Source organism: Neofelis nebulosa, chromosome 12, assembly GCF_028018385.1.
Source record: "Neofelis nebulosa isolate mNeoNeb1 chromosome 12, mNeoNeb1.pri, whole genome shotgun sequence".
NCBI classification, from domain to species: Eukaryota; Metazoa; Chordata; class Mammalia; order Carnivora; family Felidae; genus Neofelis; species Neofelis nebulosa.
Window position 1 is genome coordinate 88026258 of NC_080793.1, and position 20287 is coordinate 88046544.

Genomic DNA, 20287 nt, shown 5'->3' on the forward strand with positions numbered 1-20287 from the left:
TTATGAGATCGAGTCCCTGCATTAGCAGCACAGAGCCTGTTTGGGATTCTCTCTCTCTCCCTCTCTCTCTCTTGCCACTCCCCCACTGGCATGCGTTCTCTCTCTCTCTCCCCCTCTCTCTCAAGATACATCAATAAACTAAAAAATGTAAAATGTAATAAAAACAGTCATTTTCAAATTGTCATTTTCCAATTATCATAATGACTGAATTCTAAACTTCCAGTTGCAGGGAAGTTGTTCAAAGGATGTTATATTTCTTACATTATGTAAGTGGAGAGAATCGAGAGAGTATTTCATTCATGATTTTGATGACTGGAGAAAAAATTCTACACTATTTAATTATAAAATTAATCTTAAGCTAAAAGTAGGATTTTTCAACTTCCAAATCACAAAAGAAAAAAAAGTGCAGACAAACAAATACATACTAAAAAAAAAAAAAAAAAAAAAAAAAAAAAGACTAAACTGATACAGTGTTTTTCTGAATGGTGAATTTACTCTTTGTCCTCCTTTAGATTTTTCTGTACCTTCTAATTTGTTTACAATGACCAAGTCTAATCTTCATAATCAGAAACAAGAGAGTAAATATTGGGAGAAAACCCTGGGCCTCCAGGAGCAAGAATTTCAGAAGAGACACTCCCTTCTGTCATTGATGTCACTCAGTTCAGTCCACATGCTACAACAGCCGCCAGGAGACAAGAGGAGTCTGACCAGCCACACGGAGAAGCCGTGAGAGAGAGTTCCGTCAGGGGCGTGTTTTCTTTCTTGACTACAGGGCTTTGGGGGTTTTTGCTGAGTGTGTGTTTGTGTGTGTGTGTGTGTGTGTGTGTGTGCGCACGCAGTATGTCCATTCCATTTCTCCTCAATGCAGATTTGACCAGTAAATCAGGTCTGATCACTGATTAATAAAGAATATCAGAATAATGGATTTTAGAACCCCTAGACAATCCAACCTCCCGGTCTCACTCATAGAGAATTAAGGCCCAGAAAAATAAATGACTTGTTCAGGTCCAGCCAACAGAGTTAGTTCCAATAAATGTATGGGATTAGCAGAAATACCATAAAACTCAAAGTTTTATGAAGCCTGGAGGGCCTCGGATAAGGCTCAATAAAAATGCCTTGTTGAATATGTAGGAACTTGCTGAGCAGAGTAGATTTCTCAGATACCGGCCAGCTCTACAACTTTACGGTTGAGGAATTAATTGGCGACCTTGTCTTCCAGATATTGAGACTTGCAGGTTGCTCCTTTGGGTCTCCTTACTGCCTCTGGACCTAAAACCATTGGAGGGGCGGCCCGGCTGGTAGCTAAGCTTCTGGAACAGCTCCTCAGCCCTCTAAACCCCAGGCTCATAAACCTTCCAGCTGCTATCCCCAGGAGGGAGCAGGATTAGAGATAAGATATTTACATATAAAAATCATTAATAGGTTTAAATGTGCATGGCCTACAAGCACACCAAAGGCCCCAGTCCCTGTGTGTGTCACAGTCCACAGTGGCTTTCACAGACACTTACTGTCTGAAAAACCTAAAGTTTCTTCTTAACCTACCTGTCAAACACTGAGCTATTTTTTTCTACTGAACATCAAAAGGTTTTTTTTCCCCCCACTGCAGGCCTATTCAGATTGAGGCAGAAAGTACCTTGAAATGAAAGTGTGTGCGGAGGGGTGCTTTTTGGTCTACGGTGCATACTTACAGGGAAATTAAGCCATTAAATTTACTCCAGGGCCTTTTACAGCTGTTTTGCTGTTTTGCCAAAGCTTTTTTATGAAAGATTTGGGAATCGTTCTAAAATACCACGGCGGATTTTAAAGACAAACCAACCCCAAGGACGCTATGCGTCTTCCAGCATGCAGTGTAACGCTCAAAGTTCCCATCGGGGAAGTGAAGCCTGTGGATGACAGGAGAGAAACTCTGGGCATGCCCTAGCCACGTGTGACGTCCCTGTCGAATGGAGGCAGGGACCGAGGGAACATGGTTCCAGGGCACTCAAGCAGCCGTTTCACCCACTGTCCAGTTGGTCCGATTTGCATTTGCGTGTAACCAAGATACTCAAGACATGCTGTCTGATTCAAAACATTAGGCACGTGCACACACACGCACACACTCCATACTGTATTGTGTATATACATATGGTTTACGTATTGGATCTCAATTCTGTCCTCGCTATCTCTGCTGGAGTTGAGATTTCATAGCTGAGATTCCTTTAGAGAAAAGTGCTTCAGATACTTTAGTTAGCTAACCCCCTCATTATAAGAAGGTTCTAGACAGATCCATTCTGCGCCAAATTCCTCTCCCTTGAGTATAACAATTTAATGGATAATGACTCAGGATCAGTTCAGATTTCCTCCGGGGAAGGATAATGAACAAACTGAAAAATAAGGACAATTTCTTGGGAAATTCTGTTTGTTTCTGGGATCTCTCAGATACAGGTGACTATGTCCCCAGACACAAGTGTGGTGTCTCTAAACCCTCTGGGGCCAAAAGCGACCCCAGAGGAGGTGGTGGTCCCTTTGTGCGTGTGTGTGCGTGTACTCACCCACTAGGGCAAGAGAGTAGGAATGGAGTTTTTACTCTGCCCCAAATATTCAGATTCTTGTACCCCAAGTAATCAGCACTCAAATATTTAAACAATGAAGTAATCAACTAATTAATCTGGTGCCAGTGAGTCTCCAATTATTTACTAGGAAGCTTTTTACAGGTCCTTTATGAGCCAGCCAGAGCAGCCCTGCTAAGAGAGAAAAGAGCTTTGCAACATGGCAGCAAGGTTAACCGCCCTCCCCCCCCCCCCCCCCCCACCGTCCTTTATGCATCGATACTTTACTACTGAGAGATACATACAGGTACACTCACAGGAAACAGCTATCTTTGTCATCATTTTTTCCTTTCACCACTGGGATCTTTTTTCTTCCCCTAAACCTGGCTTGTGATACTTTGACCAATATTATGCAAAGAGATCTGTAAGGCCTTTCAATTTCAAAGCATGCTAATACACCAAAAGCTCCCACTCAGGAATTAGCAACTGTCACAAAGCATTGCTTGAATTTAAATCAGGAGACAATGCATCACAGGAAGGCATGGGCTTCAAAAGCCTATGGGTACATTTCAAAGGGACAACGTGATGGGAAATATTCACGGCAGAGATCTGCTAGGTAACCACGGGGCCAATGTGAATAAGGAAATAAAGTCATAAGTACTCATCTTTCATCAAAATCTTGTAGTTCTTCTTTCTTCAAGGTATAGAAGAACCCCGTAAACAATCCAGAAATGATCTGAGGGAAATGCAAGTAGGATCAGTTCACTGTCCCGACACCAAACCCTACCAGCTCTGCCAACACAGCGTGCTGGGGTTGAATTAGAATAAGGGTCTGAAATGCGCTATTCCTAATTTATCCGTGGCCTTGAAGTCTCTACCACTGTGGGCTTCTGGTCTCGGACCTCAGATTTTGACTCTTAAAAGCAGTACATGGATATCTGTAAAGTGTTAAGCAACGGAGTACTAGGGAAAACCTTAAGAGACAGCTGCCAATACGGTTACCTTAAAGAAGCTCTTACTACTTCCTGTGGATCTGCTCCTGGGACTGCCAGGATGGATCAAGTTCGGTGTTCCCTTTGCCATCCTCCTTGGAACCCAGAATTCCTGATTTGGCATTTTTACTCTTTGGAAAACCTACTAAGGTGGTGTTATAACTTATAATTTCTTAACAGATCTTTTTAAAAGTCAGTCATCCTAGGGGGCGCCTGGGTGGCTCCGTCGGTTAAGCATCTGACTGTCAACTTTGGCTCAGGCTGTGATCTCACCGTTCATGAGATCGAGTTCCGCGTCAGGCTCTGCACTGAGAACACTGAGCTTGCTTGAGAGTCTCTCTCTCCCTCTCTCTCTGTCCCCTCCCTGCTTGTGTGTGTTCTCTCTCTCTCTCTCTCAAAATATATAAACATTTTTAAAAAACTCATCCTGAGAGTTTTATAAAAACCATACAAACTCATCCGTCACAAAGCAAGATAGAATACAATATCAAGAAACAGACCTGAAAAGGACAAGCAACACATGGGTAGCATTTCCCTGCCTTGGTAACACCCTTTTAGGCAGAGAATGAAGCCAACAGCTCTTGCAACATAAAAGATAGAGCTCAACATATACTCTCCTGCTGGATCATCCGGTCATCTCAGATGCTAGAGAAGGCCAGGCAAAGCTAGGCAGGGATGCCTTCTCTAATCATGGACATAGTCCCCTCATCCTCTACTTCCAGTTCTTAGCCTCTCTCAGGGCTTCTTTATTCTATGGGCTGTTTCCAAGCTACTCAGCTTCCGTGTTAGAGTTCACCTCAATGATATTTAGGCTTGACCATTTTCTGAACGTAGGCTCCCGCACATCTCCAATCCCTCAAGGATGGACCGCTCGGTGCTATTCACGACCACTGCACGGTTTGGGCTATTATGAAAAGGGTCAAGCGATGAAGTCTTTAGTTGATCACTGCACAAGGACCAATATACAATGTTCCCACATGGAGAGCAGGTAGAGTTTCAGGGAGGGTCCATTCTTCCCGGACAGTGGAGTCAGAATGTCTTCAATCCATCAATGATGTTTGGGCAATAGTGGGTTAATTTTCAGGGAACAGAAAGAGTTTTCTATAAAACTTACAGGGACATTTTAAATAGCCACTACTGAGCTATCGAGATTTAGTTCCTATGTATGAAATACATTCGGTGTAAATAAAACATGACATTTTTTTCTCTTTACAATTTACTGAGAAGTCTAGCCAAGCATGAACTTTTTTTATGACATCCTGCTTATTACAGAGATTTCTACACATTACAGAGAACTGGCTTTCGAGACAGGACTGTACCTTCTTGTTGCTGTGCAGATGCTGTGATTATTTCGTTTCTCTCTTCTATAAAAGTAGAGTGGATTCAACAAGAGAACCCGGTGGGGCGCCTGGGTGGCTCATTCGGTTGAGCATCCAACTTCGGCTCAGGCCATGATCTCGCGGTTTTTGAGTTCGAGCCCCGCATCAGGCTCTGTGCTGTCCAGCTTGGAGCCTGGAGCCTGTTTCGGATCCTGTGTCTTTCTCTCTGCCCTTTCTCTGCTTGTTCTCTCTCTCTTTCTCTCTCTCTCTCTCTCAAAAATAAACATTAAAAAAAATCATTTTACAAAGAGAACCTGGTGATATACATGAGCAGCCTAACAAAGCTACACGCATCATTTTATAGTTCACATATAGCCCCAAATAGAACTGAAAGCCCAAATTAGTAGTAAAATAACTCTTAAATAAAAAGCATATGCTTTAGCCACAGAGCATGGTGTGTGTAGTCATAATCCATTTTTGATTGGGTTTATTGCTTTGTTTTTTCAAATATTGGCCCCTGAAGTAAGTGCTTCTCTCTCTCTCTTTTAAATGGCTGCCAATCTCAAATTGGAAACCAGCTTTATAACCCTGTAGCCACCACATTCCTGCTCTACACCTGTTCCTCTAATACCTACCACCTGACTTCTACAGCACAGTAGAGACAGAGATACATTCGTCCGCAACAGTTTACAAGAATGATCACTACAGTCGGGCTTGCATGGGAGCACTGATGGGTAACATTCATCTACATATAGGATGCTTAAAGCAGTGGCTCTCAAATCTCATGTACTCCCACATCACCTGGGGCTATGTTACACCTTCCGATCGTCGGGTCTCACCTCCCAAGCTTCAGATTCGGAAGATCTTGGATGGGGCTCAGCATTTTGAGTAAGCACTCCCGTCACTCTGAAACATCCACGAGCTACAATACTTTGGGACTCACTTTGTAAAAGGAGCCCCCCTCTCCATTCCCAGGCTTAAAGAGCTGATCCACAGAGCCTTGTGGTATGACAAGGGCAGAACTGGCTGGGAGATACAATACATAGCCACAAAGCAGAAACTCAGGATGGTCGCTTCTGGGTAACACACCACTCTTCCCCAGCCCTGACCAGGACTTACCAGGTACAGGGTAACACAACACGGTGGTGGACAGTGTAAGTCATGGTCAGGCTGCCTGGGTTCAAATCATCCCTAGTTAAGGACTTAACTTCTCTCTAGTTCAGTTTCTTAGTCTCTGATATGGGAATAATAATGAGCATCTACCTTAAAGAATTAATGGGGAGTTCCAATAAATGAAAACAATGCACAGTATACAGAGCAGCACCTGGCACCCAGGAAGTGTTTAGTGATGGGTCTGTGCGTATCTGATGTGTTTTACAGAACCCCTGCTTACGATGCAGAACACAAAGTAGTTACTGAAAAAGTAACTCACAGAATCCCATTATACAAACTGAGTGCCAAAGTATGGGTGTCCAGTTTTGTTCACTGAACTTTGTACAAGGAGTGTGCTGCAATCCTTTCTCCCCACTCTCTAGCATTTCTTTGTCTCTACCTCCCCTCTAGCTGGCTATCTCCTCCTTCCTTCTCAACCCAGGGGGTTAGGGTCTTCTTGACAATTTACTGTCGAGCTATACCCAGGCTGGGGACGGTCAACGTTGTGAACCAGGAAGTCTCTAGAGAAGCAGGGTTATTTCCAAGTGGGTCCCCAAACCACGCTTTGATTTGAGGCTGGAACAGTGCCCCACCTAAGCCATGATGTGGTATCCTCATCACCTGGGCTTTGTCACAGAAATTCTAGGAATTTAGTTATCTTTTCTGAACACTTCCTTTCTTATTAGCCTTTTGTGGCTCATATGCCTCTGAAAACACTCAAGTTCTCCTCCTCATAGTACTTTCTAGATATTGCCAAACCCCACCATCTTGGGAGACTCAGCCACATCCCTGTTCTCCGTCTCTTCAGTTGTCAATCTCTAAACTCTTTCCGTCCATTGTCAGATTTGGAGATTCTACCCAACTAATTACATCCTCTTGTGACTCTATATTTTATAAAGTGATCCCTTATTACAACAAAGATTTATTTTGTTTTCCCTATTCCAATCATTTGTAAATGCCATGAAGAGCCATGTTTGAGGCCCTATCCCTGTTCCAAGATCTCTTCTTAGATGGCATTTGTTTAAATCATCGACACAGGACCCAGTTATATTTCAGTCACCTGGTCCTAGCCACCTATGTCACCTACAGAGCAACCATGATCTCGGTAAATGGGATTTTGCTTCCATTTGGTCCATCGGGCATTTTCACCAAACCACAGAATCCACCGCTAACGCCAGTCTAAGAAGGATCATCGACTGCAAACTTCTGGATTTTCCATATACAGAAACTTAAGTTCTTATTTAAGAGACTTGCTTACAGTCATACAGTCAGGGGGCAGCTTCCAGTGTCCTGGCTGCTCCAGTAATCTTTCTGCCTATGCATTGCCCGGTGAAGATACAAAAGACGTATTCATCAACAAATGTAGTCGACACATGATGAGGATGTGTCTTTTACCTAAAAACATAATTGGACTCTCTTCCTCATCATCACTTATACTACCTGCCAGGTACCCCACAGTACAACCAATCTCCCATTCTTGAACATTTCTGGTTTCTATGAAATTAAAAAAAAAAAATTGTCAGCAACTTTGAAAATTAATACCCTCACAGTTAAATCTCTATGCAGAACCATGAAAAATTCGTAAGGATAAATTCCTAGAGGTAGAACTGCTAAGACAAAACGTATGCATGGTCTCGAGCCTTCCAGCAGCTGCCGACAAATTGAGAACTGTATTTACAAGAGACACTAACATACTGGAAGGTGTCCAGAGGATGACAACCGAAATGTCTATTCAACACGTCCTCCAGGCAGGCTGAAGGGGTTGGGTGCACCTAGAATTCTTAGGGAGGGAGCCTAATTCCCTCCAAAGGGAAAGGACTTTTGTTTTCTTGTCTGCTTCTTTTTCTCATTTAAGGCTGATTCAACAATATCAGAGGAAACCTTGGTGGAAAGTGGGTTCCTGTGCCAGTTGTTAAGCTCCTACCTCTCAGCTGCTGTGCTGTGCTTTGTGATGCTGGGGCTGGGGCCCTGCAGCCACACCCCGCCTTTGCCGGGCTGGTCTGGGGGGCCCCCCATTGGCCTCCACCCACAGGAGCGCCAGGGGAAAACCCCAAGAGGGAGAAAGGCTGGCTCCTTCCACATTCCTCTGTCCCCTCCAGCATCTGCCCAGGAACAGTCCCCCATCTTGGCAGCCGCAACTGATTACACTTTGTAGTTTTTCCAGGGCTCTTGGGACCAGCCTCATGAGCGCACTTTCCTCCTCAGAGACCTGGTTCCCAGCTCTTCCCTGGGACCCTTTCCTGAGCTCCTCAGTTCTCATCATTCTGACTTCTTCTCCTTGCCCCCATCTCCAGGGGTGACAGCTGCTTCAACCTCCTCTGTACCTTTTCATTCCCCTAATACCCAGTTAACAATTCTATAGGATGGATTCTCTCTGTCAAAGTGACTGGTGGGATTCCGGTGTCTTTAGTGGACCCTGGCTGATACAGTTTCCCTATCGCTGGGGCTGGTAAATTCAGAAGCATTTCCCTCACATCTAGAATATAGTAAAGGAAACTCCTGAACGGAGAGAAAGTTAAACCAGGTCAGCCATCTTAAAAGTATTTCTGTCAATGAAATTCTTTTCACAAATGCAGCCTTGGGCCAAACTCAATATATATAAAAGCACAGGCGCTTTGGCTAAATTGTGAGCCTTCAGCATCCTACCCTTACCTGCCTGGCTCCACCCCCGACCTGCAGCTTCTCCAGAGCCCTGCCCCCACCTTCCCCACCCACATCCTTCTGTGAAACTCTTGGGTTCAGTGGAACCCTGTCTGGCAACCAGTCATCTATACAACTTGAGTTCTCTTCCAAATCTTATGATTCTGTAACTAGGTAATTCTTCTTGCACGGTCCCAGGGCTCTCTGGACATCTGCGTGGCCCCAGTAATAGCTCAAGCAAAACACAAGACCTCAGCCACGCACATAACTGTCCCATCCACAGCCCCATCTTCCGACCACAAAAGGAAACCCAGAGGAATCACCGTGTCACTGCCATCCCTACCGTTAAGAATACGTCAGCGTCTTTCATTACAACTGTCCTTCTTTCAGAGGTTTCTAACATGATTTTAAAAATCTGCTCCAGCTTGAAGTTTGGCATGAGAGTTCTTGGCTCCTCTTTCTTTCAGTGAAGCCACTAAAAGTGTGTTTAGCTACTTCAGAGCTCAGAGAGAGCCTTGACAGTCCTGAGTAAGAGAAATCTCAAGTTGGAAATGCCTCCTTCCCACCCCCCAAATCCATTAAGCTTCCTTTTCTTAAAAAAAAAAAAAATGTCCAGGCTATTCGCTGAACATGTAGCTTTTCTTTTTCAATTGTTAAATTGAACCAGGTCTTGGTGATACTCAAACTCTTCAAACATGAAAGAGTTTAATGCAAACAAGATATTCCACATTAGAGGTGGTTTTCCTGTATCCATCTTCCACGATAGCTAGGTTTTCCACTTATGTCTTTATCTTCTTTGATCCCCCGAAAATGGGGTCATATTGCTTTTGAAGCAAATCCCAAATATTTTGCATAGGTGATATTTATGACGTGCAGATACTTTTTTCTTTGTGCCTTCTCAACTACTGACAACAAAGGGGGTAAGTGAGAAGTGTCAGAATTATTCCCTCTTCACAGAAGAAAAGATGAAAGTCCAGAGAACTTGACTTGTTTAAAATCCTGGTCAAAAGGTCACGATCTCGCGGTCCGTGAGTTCGAGCCCCGCATCGGGCTCTGGGCCGATGGCTCGGAGCCTGGAGCCTGTTTCCGATTCTGTGTCTCCCTCTCTCTCTCTGCCCCTCCCCCGTTCATGCTCTGTCTCTCTCTGTCCCAAAAATCAATAAAAAACGTTGAAAAAAAAATTTTTAAATCCTGGTCAAAGCCTGACTAGGAAGTAGGTGGCCTCGATGCCTACCCTGTGCTTGCTCTGATAGGCAGGCTGCTCTCGCAAACTCCTGCAGCACACGTAAAGCAGAGCGAAGCCAGCGAGAAAGGGAGGCCACCCGATCCAGAACTGTCTGCACACCTGGAGGGCCTTGTTCCACTGATGGGGTTTCCCTCTCCAGGAAAGTTCCTCTGTTCCTCTGCTTTGGGGACACAGTTCAGGTCACAACCTGGAAAATACCTTCATCCCCAAGCCTGTCCTCAGTGCCGGGAAGAGCCTGGGCTCTGGAGAAACCCGGAGAAGCCAGGACTGAAATCCTAGCTCGACCACTCTGAACCAGGGTCAGAAGAGGTTCCTCCTCTGATACACACATAAAACAAAAACAAAAACCAAACAAAAAAATCCAACCCACTACCTCAAAAGGTTTCTGCGATCATGAAAAAAAAAAAATCCAACACACAAGAGAAATTCAATAAACCGTAGCTACTGATAAGCAAATATAAACATTGCCCCCCAACACACACGCAAAAAAAAAAAATACTAAAAAGGAAAGAAGAAAAGAGAAGAAAAAAAGAGAAAGGTAGGTATTTGACAGATATCTGTTGATAAAAGAGGAGATACTATGAGTACTGTCCTAAAAGATGAAAAATATGCACGATCGTTTAAGACTACAAACAAGGATCCATCTGGAAAATACTGTTGTAAAAGTGCGCGGGAATCTGTCAGCTGGTGAGACCCAGTGACTCTGGGCTCGCTGGGCCACTCCGCAACCTGGCTTTGCGATTCAGCCAGTGACTGCGTGCTATGAGTCCCAAACCCTCCTATCCTTTCTTCCAATTCCAAGATGCCTCACCTGTTAGTTTACCCATTTATTTTTCCAATATTCTTGCATTCTTGAGCATCTCCCAAGCATTGTGTTAGGCACTGGGGATACAGAAGAAAGTAAACCAAAGCTCAGTCTAGGATAAGCTGTGAGGCATTCATCTCAAATATACAATTTAAGGGGCCTCGAAAAACAGTAATCAAAATAAGTAACATTTTGGCACAATACCTTCAATAATCAACATCAATACAAAAGAGCCCACGATAAACAAAATATCAAAATTTTAGGTAACGACAATATCATGAACAGGTTGTGCTGATCCATACTGGAGCTGGGGCAAAAGGAAAAATCAGGGGGCACCTGGGTGGCTCAGGCGGTTGAGCATCTGACTTTGGCTCAGGTCATGACTTCATGGTTTGTGAGTTCGAGCCCCACGTCAGGCTCTGTGCTGACAGCTCAGAGCCTGGAGCCTGCTTCAGATTTTGTGTCTCCCCCTCTCTCTGCACCTCCCCCACTCATGCTCTATCTCTATCCCTCAAAAATAAATAAACATTTGAAAAAAAAAAGGAAAAATCAGGAATACTGATTCTGTCCTATTTTAAATTTTGATATTTTGTCCAACATGGATTTCTTGGTATTAATATTGATTACTTCAAATATTACAGTAAAATATTCTTTATTTGGATGAATGGGCTTCTGGCATCCCCTTAGATTTCTGACTCTAATCTTGACCCTAAATAAGATGCATCTTATAGTCAGCTGAAACCTGATATCCCACTGAGTCACCAACAGAAGCAATCTAAAGGCATCGAGGATGTATTATGGATGTCAAGGCTGAGAAAGATCAAGTGGGGAGGCCAGCGGCACAAGGCTGGTCAGCAGTGACACCCAACGCCAGGCCTTCTGTTGGATCTTCTTTGCCATTCACGGCCCCTGTACACACGCAGGTCCACAAACCAACCAGATTCCCACAGCCAGGCTCTGTGGAGCATTTTTCCAGTCTTGGCAGGCTGGCTCTCGGTCATGACGCCAGAGTCTGCTCCAAGACTGAGTGACCGAGGCCACCACGGTTCCCGTAGCTGCGCCTGGGTTACATAATGAGCTTCATGTTCAATCCAAGTCCAAACGCTCAAATCCCAACACAGCACCAAGGATCGCCACGCTATGCGGGAACATGACTGCCAGACTCAACTGGTATAAACATGACCTGCTTGATTTCTTCTCAAAATATTCTAAGGCATCCAGTTCTTCTCTCCCAGGCTTCTCCAGGCAGGGCTTTGTCCCTTCTGCCCTAACCACATTCAACTCTTTCTACTCTGTGGCACGTTCCTGCTATAAGCAAGTACACCTCTGGGGACAGAGGCTGTCAGCTTGCACCGTATCAGACTACATTCCCTGGCCTCCCTTGCACCTGCATTTGGCCCTGCGCCTCCTTTGTAGCCGATGAAGTAGGAACAGTAGGGACTGTTTTCAGACCTCCCATATGTAATCCTCTTTTCCTTTGCTCCTCATCTGGCTAAATGGAGAGAGCACTGTAGGCTTCCAGGGTAAAGGAGCCAAGGCGGGTAGAGCATGGGTCCCTGGATGAGTGTACGAAAAGCGCCCAACTAGATGGAAATAAACTTTCATTGGAAACTCAAAAGTGAGCCCGTTGAGATTTGGGGGTCTCTCGTAGCAACTAGCTTATCCTAATATACTTCCCCAACTAGACTGCAAACTTTTCACTGGCTGGCTCTGTATCTGACGCACCTCTGTATTCTCAACAGTGAGCACACCCAGTAGGTGTGCAATACAATCCTGTGGCAATTAGCCACCTGTATTTCCCTCTTGAAGCTACTGTAAAAAAGTGCCTCTGCCACCATTACCGGCAGAATGACTAACGACGAATTGCTCTCTCTCTCTTTATACTGAAAATGAAGGCACAATATTCCTAGAAACCCCTGCTAATTATGATCACTAAATAGAATGGTTCATGCTTCTTAAATGCCCCTTCATAATCAGCTAATAATCTAAATATAAACAAACATACAATGGCAGAGGATGGAGTCAGAGTGGGAGCCCCAGACACGTACTTGAGTTTTCCTCTGGAAAGATCTTTAACGCACTATGGTGTCTTAGGATATGTTTCTGCTCTGTGCATATCACAGCTGACATCTTGTCAAAACCAAGGGAAATAATTGCATCCCCGGGTAAGAGTATCATGCAGGCAGCAATTTAAATGTGGCACGGCTTATCAGCACCGATTTACTAACATCTTACTGTATATAACCACGCGTGGTAGGAGAAAACTTCTACATCCTTACCAAGATTTAGGCATGAAAACAAAATCTGTTATGCCTCCAATTCAAAAGAAGAAAGAACAAAGGAAAAGGGCATGAAATAAGTTGTGTGTCTTCCTCTTAGGAACAAACTTTTAAAGAAATCTAAATCCTGGTCTGCTCACCTTCGTTTGAGTTGGGTGGACAAGACATAAGCCAGTCTGCTCAGGTCTTGAGGGAGAAGAAAAACAACCCATCTTATGAGCTTATTAAGCCAAACACCTCAGCAAGCCGCAGGCATGCTACTCATTTATTACACAAAACCGAAATCTTCTGACAGTCCATAATTATGTGCTGAGAACTCTAATGAATAACTCCGCATCAGAAGGATTCACCAAACTTTGATCAGTGTCCCGAGAGACAGCGGGTCAAGATGAACCTTGAAATCTGATTTACATCACCCGTCCCCATCTAGCATTCTAAAACCACTGGGGTTTTTTTGTTGTTGTTGTTGTTTTTTTTTTTTTTTAGCTCTCCATTCTTCACCTGGGTATATTTTGAAAACATAATTTTGTCAAACATCCTAGAGCAATTATAAAAAATGTTAGTAGTCGCCTGTGAAACAGGCTTAAGACAGAGTTTATATAACTTCCCATATGTAATTCTCCATACCTTTTTGATCCTAGGGCCATGATCATAAAAAAGTCACATTTTAGGGCTCAATGCTGTATCAGATTAGATGGGTAACTAGCTATAATTTTGTATCCGGTCTTCTGCAAGTGACCAAGGTTTTGGTTTGAAGTAGTGATGTGTTTCAAATGAGCAGTTCACACACCCTTTTCTCTATTCCCTTTGGTTTTAAGACATATGAAGCAGGAAACAGAAATCTGATTTAACTGAAGCTAAATAATCCAGAAAAGGAATAGAGCACATGCTGAGGGTTTTCATCAACAATTTGGTACAGATGACAGGGGTGTATGTGTGGTGGTGGGGGGTGGTGCATGCTAAATGAAAACACAACTGCCTTATGGACTTTCTTAGTAGGGCTAGAGAAGGAATGGTAAAACACACACACACACACACACACACACACACACAGGCCACCACCCCTAATTGCTGCATTTAAGGCAGACATCACTAATCAATACCACACTCTTTCCAACTGAGCCTATCAGTCTATCATCCCTTCCCTCAGCCCTCTCGGTACCTGCTACCAGACCCGTGGAATTGAAATACTAAGTGAAATCCAGTTTCCAGCTCTGAATCTGTCCAATTACTAATCAATGTTTGAAATGGAGAAGACATTAGGGTTGCTCAGGGCCCCCTCCATTTACAGGTAAAGAAAATGAGCAATGGAGATGTTAATTGACTTTTCAAAGGGCACACAGCCAAGCCACAGGGATTTTTTCCAGTGAAATCTCTAGACTGCTAACATATTCTTTCTTGGGATGATTTATACCATTGAAGACACGTACAAGTTTTCAGAGTAAAGGGATTTGAGGGGAAAAAAAATGCAGTGTGTTTTAGAAACCTAGCCAAACAAACAAAACTCCACTGCACAAAGTATAAGGAGAGCTATAAAATCACTCTCAGCCTTGAAATTGATGCAAGACGATTAGTAAAGCTTACTGGAGACCCTTGTCTCAGATATCCTTTGCCCACATCGACAATTTCTGGTCTCACCTGCTATCTTGCGCCGGAATACAGGAGGATGCACACAGAAATTACCTCTAGAGAAAGAGAGCGCCTCTGTTTGACCCCTCTGGGTTCACAGCCATTTGCACCATGGTCACATCTGATCTCCCACCTCTCTCCGCGGGGTCAAAGTCACTCGGGGCCCAGTTACCACTCAAAGTCCAAGGTCAGGTTTTTAAGAACAAAACAAAACTTTTCCAGGCCCAGTTTAATAAAGGTTACTCTGTGTTTGGGGCTTAGTAGCCTTGAAAACTCAGCAAGGAGTCCCTCTGGGAAGAGAGACAACTCTGAACCCCTCAAAACCTGTGATCTACCACCCGTCACCTCTCTCTCTCTCTCTCTCTCTCTCTCTCTCCCTCACACACACACACACACACACACACACACACACACACACACACGTGACCCACCATCTTGGGGGCTCTCTAAATGTGAAGAACCCCTCGCGAGAAAGGTCTGCGCACGGAGAGGGAAAGACAGTGGCCGACTGCTAATGCTGCGAAAGCCAAAAGCCTCCAGCAGGTTCTCCGCGGTGGAGGAGACACAGCCACGGGGAAGGACTTCCCACAAGGAGCCGGGGAGGAAGCAGCTGGGGAGGGGGTGGAGGTGGGTGACAGAGACGTGGAGCCAGAAACGGAGCTGTGAGGAAGAAGGGGAAAAAAGGCTGAGCAGCCGAAAGCCGGTGGTTAAAATAACTCGTGCTAACAGAGTGTTCTTTGTTACCATACACTGCTCCTTGTTATCACACATTACAGAAAGTTACGAACAACAGAAGCGCGCCACTCACTCCAACCGCTCCTGCAGCCCGGGGCTCTGGTGACCCAAGGGACCCCCTGGCTTCCCCCCGGGGAGAGGCGGCTGCTGTGTCCAGAAGGCCCTGTAGGGACCGCGGCCGTCAGCCGCCCGGCTCCCCGCACCGGCCGGAACCTTCTCGGCGGCCCGGCCTCGTCTCTTCCCCGAGGCACGGTCCGTGCGGGTCAGGACGGCGCGGACACGGCCGGTCCCGTGGGGGACGACAGGTGACTCAGCGAGCTTTACAGGCAAAGGGAGGCACAACTTTCCCGGGGGAATCAAAAAGCCCAGAGAAAATGATCTCATGTGGGTTTAGGCACAGAATTAGACGCTCCGCAGCCAACGGAGCAAACAAAACGGCTCGCCTGTGAAGGCAGCGGGCAGGCACAGCCCGGGTTCGGGGCCAGGCACAGACGCCCCGGGGTGTGGGGCTCTGAAGAACCTTCTCCCTCTCCCCGCCTCCATCACCGGCTTCCTCGACTGAGGAGATGGCAGGGGCAGGAGAGCCCTCCCCCTCCCCCCCGCCCATCCTCTGCCCAGGCTGCCCGCGTCAAGGCCAATGGAGCCAGGCGCTTCACCCCCGCCCCCACCCCTCCACACACCCCCCACCCCCGCTCCCTGCAAGGCCTCCCACTCGGACCTTTCTTTCCCCGCCACACCAGTCATGTGTGCCCCTACAAGTCACCGCGTCCTTCGGGCGCCTGCGGGGTTCAGCCGGTTAAGCATCCACCTGTCGGTTTCTGCTCAAGTCATGATCTCACAGTTCATGAGTTTGAGCCCTGTGTCAGGCTCTGAGCCGACAGTGGGGAGCCTGCCTGGGATTCTCTCTCTCTGCCCTCTCTCTCTGCCCCTTCCCCACTTGCACTCTGTCTCTAAATAAATAAACAAACTTAAAACAACGTTATGGATGTCAACTCGGCCACTCTCTCTGCGTCTCCACTCGACTTCTCGCAGCAGTGGTCAGATGCTAAGAGGCACTTTCTCCCTGCTCAGACTCCCGCCGCGGCCCTATTCTAGACCGTGTCCCATCCGCCTGTATGATCGATCACTTTTCCTCTATCGCTGATGGCTTTTTATACGTCCACCGCTCAAGTCTTGATGTCTTCTCATGGTGGCCTTTGCTTCTCGTCTCTTACTTCTGCACCATGAGAGTGTGGTTTCTCACTATACGGCAGGCTCCTTCGGCACAAAGACTGTGTCTAGCTCACTCGTCTCTGACTTCCTCTTAGCAGGTGCACGAATCCTGAAACAGGAGCGTGCCTGATCCCTTCCTGTCATCATCAGAGCGTGTCATGTGTCCCTCTGTGGGATCTCTCAGGTGCGTTTCCTCGTCATTCCCACTGCCACCTTCTCATTTCATCCTGTCCAGGTGACAGCCAGGGTTATAACCTAACTGATCCCCGCACCTGTACATCCTCCCCTGTCGTTCCACACATCAAGAAGTGGAACATCCTTCTGAAGACAGATACGCCTCACCTCCCTCCCAACTCCTTCAACCTCTTCCCTTCACCCTTACAGGGGATGACTGATGTCCAAATTTTGCAGGATGAGAAATTCAGTGTTCTTGATAATTTGGCCTCAACCTCCAGATGTTATCTGCCACTGCACATATCCTACACCCTACCCCTACTGACACACTCAACACAGATTTCCAGCCTTCTCTTTCTTTGAGCATATGGTTCTTTGGGCCAAAGATTTACTTACCTACCCCCCAGTCCCCACATCCCCGAGTTTCATGGTCTCTGTGAAGCGGCCCCAGCCGCACCCGAGAGTGGGGAGTCATTCGTCCCGTCCCTGGGTTATCAGAACACTTAGCCCATATCTCCATTACACCACAGAACATGTTATAGACTAAGTTATATCTTCATGTGTACCAGACTGTGAACTCTCACAGATCAGAATCCTAGTCTTGGTGTTCCCAGGACTTAACACAGCACCTGGCACATTTGACAATGTTTAATACACTGGGTTGAAGTCAATGAAATTTCAAAAGAATCTATCAGCAACACATCTTCAGCAATTAATCACACACAGGAAATTGTGAAAAGTGGGTGTCTCTAGAGAGAAAAAAAAAATGACGGAATGTGTTAAGAGACAGACTTACTTTCCACTGCATACCCTTTTAATGAGTTTTAGACTTTTTACCACATGTGTACTATTTTCCAACACACTCAGAGGAGGTGTTACAGTATGTGCCCAGCACTGTGCACAAGGAGGCTTTCAGGCACCGTGGAACAACTCCACTAACCAAAGAAATTCACGAACGTGGGGTAACTTCTGTGTAGATTTTCTATTTGCCCACCCATGCCCACAGAGCCGTGATGTTGTTCAGTTGCTGAGTTCTGTGCTGCCTGATAACAGAATGATTTATGGACACGTCCTCTCTCCTGGATCATGAGCCCCTGGAAGGCAGAGACCCTCCACTCCTCCCCTCCATGGCCTCTACCAGCTCCTAGTGTAATGCTCTGCACACACTTGGCCATCAACTTGCAACTGTTGAGTTGAAAACACAGCGAAGTTTGGGGCACCTGGGTAGCTCGGGGCACATGGGGCACCTGGGGTTCGTTGAGCATTCGACTTTGGCTCAGGTTATGATCTCACAGCTCGTGAGTTTGAGCCCCACGTTGGGCTCTGTGCTGACAGCTCAGAGCCTAGAGCCTGCTTCAGATTCTGTTTCCCTCTCTCTCTGCCCCCTCCTCCACTCGTGGGCTGTCTCTCTCTCTCTCTCTCTCTCTCTCTCTCTCAAAAAATAAACATTAAAAAATTTTAAAAGAAAATACGGCATAGTTGCAAATTTGAAAGAAAAGCAATAATGATATTAGTTTGTAGCTAATAATCCGTGTTAAGCCATGGCAAGGAAAAAAAAAGGCTAAAATACTGCTAATAGGTAACAGCAATAAATATTAGGTTTACTATGGTCACACTGAATATAGAGCTAGAATAGCTATAGAAACGTATCGTATTTTGTCATTCCTTATTTAGGTCATGGATTGATATATATTATTCCTTCTCCACTTATGCTAGCAAAACAAGTATTATCCTTTTATGTGAGAGCCCTGAATACACACACAGCCACAACCGTCCAGAACCACTGCTCAGGAGATGAGAAAAAGTTCTGAGATGAAAGAGGGAAAAAGGAAAATGGGCTCTGAGATGATATCCTTATAAACAAAATAGGACAACAATCAGTAATTTCCAGATAGATCCAAACCTAACTCCCCTGGGGAAAATACTCCAACTAAATCCTTTAGTGCCTGGGAAGCAGTCTGAAAGCCGCCTGCCGTGAAAAAGAACAAAACACACAGGATGTACACTCCATCCTCACAAAAGCGAAGGGACAGTCATATCGACAATCACATTAGAAGTCAGAAAGCAGTGCTCGCTTCGACAGCACATCCACTAACACTGGAACGATACGCAGAAGATCAGCATGGCTCCTGCACGAGGGTGACACGGAAAAATTAGAAAACAATAGGAAATTTAAGGAAAAAAAAATAAAACAACACAGGATTCATCTAAGTGAGATGAATGTGTACCAAACGCCAAACACAGAAATACGCGGTATCCGTGTGCCTACGTGAGACAACAGATTACCAGCGCCCCAGCCCGTCAGGCAGCCCAAGCCTCACCATTTCCTCCCCTTTCTTCCTCCCTCTCCCCCACCCCACATAATCGTTCTCTCTGGCCCCTGAACACACCCAGAGATTGATCCAGCTCTGCTTATCCCTTTTTACCACTGTCCATCCTGTATCGTGGTCAGTGACAGCTATATAATCAACCCAATGAACCTCAGGTCACTTGCACAATGACTCCGCAACTCATTTGCTCTCTAGTCAACTCTACTAGTTGATGCCGCACAAAACACAGCCGACTAGCTAGACCACGTCTGAGCACAGCCTTGTGGATCTGGCTTTGTCCTCTCTCCCCACGTGTCCTAGGAGCATTCTACCTCTCAAAGGGAGAAAGACAAATGAATATGGGAGAGAGAAGATAATAAAAGAGAGGTTAGTGGCATACAGATAACTCCTTCTCAGGTCACTTAGAACAATGACTTTATTGACCTGTCTTCTTTGGGAAGCGAGTATTAGATTTTAATTACCTCTGTAGTCCCGCAGCTTAGCCCAATCAATCATATAAAACATATGCTAAATAAATTGTTGGTGACTCGGTTAGTTAAATAAAGGGAAGAGAAAGGTAAGAAAAGGAAATGTTCTCAATTAGTACTCACTGAAGTGAGAAACAAGTAAGGTCACCAGAAGAGAAGCGTAATTCTCCCTTACTTTTCCTGACCTAAGCGTGTCCTGAAGTGATTCAATATGGCATCTGTCTCTTATACAAAATTTGAAAGGATATTAAAAGTTCATAGGACACATGGCAAAGGAAACAAACAACAAAACAAAAAGACAACCTACTGAGTGGGAAAGATATTTGCAAATGATATATCTGATAAGGAATTCATATAAAAAACTCTAAAGAAATTACACAACTCAATTACCAAAAAAACCCCCAAAAATCCAATTAAAAAATAGGCAAAGGACAAGAACAGACATTTCCCCAAAGAAGACATCCAGATGGCCAACAGATACATGAAAACATGCTCAACATCACTCATCATCAGGGAAATTCAAGGCCATGATGAGATACCACCTCACACCAGTCAGAATAGCTAAAATTAAACACACACACACACACACACACACACACACACACAAGAAACAAGAACTGTTGGTGAAGATGTGCAGAGAAAGGAACCCTTGCACACTGTTGATGGGAATGAAACTGGTGGACAGTGTGAGGGTTCTTCAAAAAAATTAAAAATAGAACTACCATATGATCCATAATTATACTACTAGTTATTTACCGAAAGAATATGAAAACACTAAT

The 20287-nt window shown here is 45.2% G+C and overlaps 1 protein-coding gene and 1 non-coding gene across 7 annotated transcripts in view; one reads left to right on the forward strand and one right to left on the reverse strand.

The window, feature by feature from the left end:
• Positions 1-20287, reverse strand: part of GLIS3 (GLIS family zinc finger 3) — a 502487-nt gene that overhangs the window by 243983 nt on the left and 238217 nt on the right. The gene's annotated exons all lie outside the window — the stretch shown is intronic.
• On the forward strand, positions 18779-18885 carry LOC131492244 (U6 spliceosomal RNA). Its single transcript, XR_009251954.1, has one exon. It is a non-coding gene; the product is annotated as a U6 spliceosomal RNA (small nuclear RNA).